At 40.8% G+C, this 2,569-nt stretch overlaps 1 protein-coding gene across 6 annotated transcripts in view; it reads right to left on the reverse strand.

The window, feature by feature from the left end:
• LOC101848653 (galactoside alpha-(1,2)-fucosyltransferase 2) overlaps positions 1-2,569 on the reverse strand; it is a 55,234-nt gene that overhangs the window by 22,271 nt on the left and 30,394 nt on the right. Inside the window, exon 2 of one of the 6 annotated variants that reach the window (XM_013080908.2) lies at positions 1,302-1,375. The exons of the other annotated variants lie outside the window; for them this stretch is intronic. The gene's annotated coding sequence lies outside the window, so the exon portion shown is untranslated. The remainder of the gene's footprint in view (positions 1-1,301; positions 1,376-2,569) is intronic. 6 annotated transcript variants of the gene reach the window in all.

Here is a 2,569-nt window from a genome sequence, read left to right on the forward strand (position 1 = left end):
ATATATATAAACACACATGTGGTCGCTTTTAAGCACAGTTGGGCTATCCCCAAATTGCTGTTTTGAAAAAAATCGGAGGTAAAGTTTTTGCTCCTTGTTCAGTTTCTTTAAAAGACAAGGAGAGTTTTCTCTATAACCAAACAAATATTCACACCAATGAAACCAAATTTATCCTATAGGTAGGGCAATGCCCACTTTAGGTGTGGGTCTAGATTTCTGGAAGCCCCCGAAATCTGGGTTAGCCCGCTTGTCCGTAAAAGCGACTATATATAATATATTATACTCTTTAACTTTTTAAACTTCCCACATTTTAAGAGCGTGTAGCTCAAAAACTACAAATCCAATTACTTTGAAATGTTCTCCTATGTCACTATTGTCACGCAAGCTTATTGTTGTTCATGAACTGCACTCACTAGGGTGCACTGGTCTATCATTTTGTCTGACGTGTTTCCCGTGTTTTTGATATCTTGTCAAACACTGGTAAAATGTGTGGGTAACTTTGAAAACAAAAACTACACACACACAAAGTTGGACTCCTTACAATTTTTTCGCCACATAACAAAGTGGCTTCTCTTTATCGATTCACCATGCTTCGGCGGAATGAATCAGAGAGAAATCACATCACTGAAATGCTTCATGTGGGCACTCCACTTTCGTTAGTCGCGAGGCGGTTCAACGTAAACAGACACACTGTGTATGTCACACGGGACCACATGGCAACGGCAAGCTCCTAAAAGGACAGACCTAAGCCAGTGCGACGCAGAAAGACAAAACGGAGTGTAGACGCATTCATCCTAACGCAACTCTTGAGAAATCAATTTCAACTGGCAAACAGAGACTTGGAAATGACAGTCCGATCTTTGTCATGACTCATGACAGTTATTCTTCGTTTGAAAGGGGGAAACCTTCGTGCTAGGGGCCTAGTTTGTCGCATGCAGCTGCAGCCCCATCACACCCAGCACAGACTTCACTGAGCACAGCGTCGCGTGTGATGGCCAAGGTTAAATCAACAAAGTTCTTTAGCCTACTATACTTTTCTTTCAAAATCAAGCCCAGTATAAGTATTCATGCATGATAGTGAACCTGCTCAAAAGGCTGCTGTGACTAATCAATTTCTCAAAACTAACAACATTCCTCTCCTGTACCCATGACCAGCGCATTCACCAAATTTTAATCCATTTAAGCACTTGTTTGACATTTTAGATAGCGCCATTTGTGCCACACCACGCCTGCCCGTACCCTTGCAGAGTTAGAACAAGCCTTAATTCAAGAGTAGAATATTATCCCTCAATAGACAATACCTCAATCAATTCATCCCGTCCATGCGTCGACGATTGTGAAGATGTGATAACGCCAGATGTCATCACACTGAAAACTATAAATCCAAAATTGAAGATTAAAAACATCTTTAACTTTGTATTCCACGCGTTTCCTTCGCTGTAAAATGAATGCACTGTCTTAATTGAAATTTTCAGACAAACCCGACAAGTATTATCCAAGATAATATTGCCTTTAATACGGGGTGTTAAAAGAGTATAATATTTATTATACATATTTATATTTGTATATACTCCCTATCACAGTGTCTGTCTGTCTGTCTGTCTGTCTGTCTGTCTGTCTATCTGTCTGTCTGTCTGTCTGTCAGTCTGTCTGTCTGTCTGTCTGTCTGTCTGTCTCTGTACTTTCTGTAATCAGTTCATGCGTATAAAAGCATTTAAAAAGCTGATAAATGGGATATCACCATAACAGTAATATTATGCATACTTAGCGAAACGGATGCCTTAATTCAAGAGTAGAATATTAGTACAGAGACAGACAGATTATGGGGAAAATATCAAACCAATGGAAGAGCGTGTATTTCAACATGTTTACGGTCTGATCTGAGCTCTTTGGGAAACTCATACCACAAAAAGCTTTTGACATAATTAATTTCTTCGACAAGTCTTAGAGAACGTCCACACTCATTACTCTCATTCGCACGAGCGTACTAAGACACATTTTTAAACAGTGACGGTGGGTAGTGAAGGGCTCACGGGCTTGAGCCCCTACCCCTTCCCCACCCACCAACCCCACCTTTATCCCAAAGTAAATGAAATTTTCTCCATAATAAAATAAGCAGTTGAAACCGTTATGACCGAACGCAATGAACACAGAGTGATCAACTTGGCGGCTTGCTCGTTTATCCAATCACTGTTGTCACCGCTTACAACTACATGAATAGTAACCCAGCAGCCAATCAAATGTCTTTAGGGTTCAGCGAAGATGAGCCCTTTTCCCACAGCCCGTCCTTAATGAAACTCTTCTTGTAAAAAGGTAGAAGACTGGGGAAAAAATAACCCTGTACCGAGGGCTCACGCTCTCCTAGCCCTGACAATGGGTTGAAAGTTTACGACACACTTCCCCCCATTGACATGGAAGTGTCTAGTACAGGGTTTTACGGCGCTCGCAACTGCATATGGTCATATGAGCGCACGAAACACAAGTTGTTTGCATTCGCAACAGTTCACTGCACGGTTGGTTAGCTTTTAGACTTTAAAATGTTAAAATGTTTTAAAATCAGTGTAAATAT

This window comes from Aplysia californica, unplaced genomic scaffold, assembly GCF_000002075.1.
Source record: "Aplysia californica isolate F4 #8 unplaced genomic scaffold, AplCal3.0 scaffold00105, whole genome shotgun sequence".
Taxonomy (NCBI): domain Eukaryota; kingdom Metazoa; phylum Mollusca; class Gastropoda; order Aplysiida; family Aplysiidae; genus Aplysia; species Aplysia californica.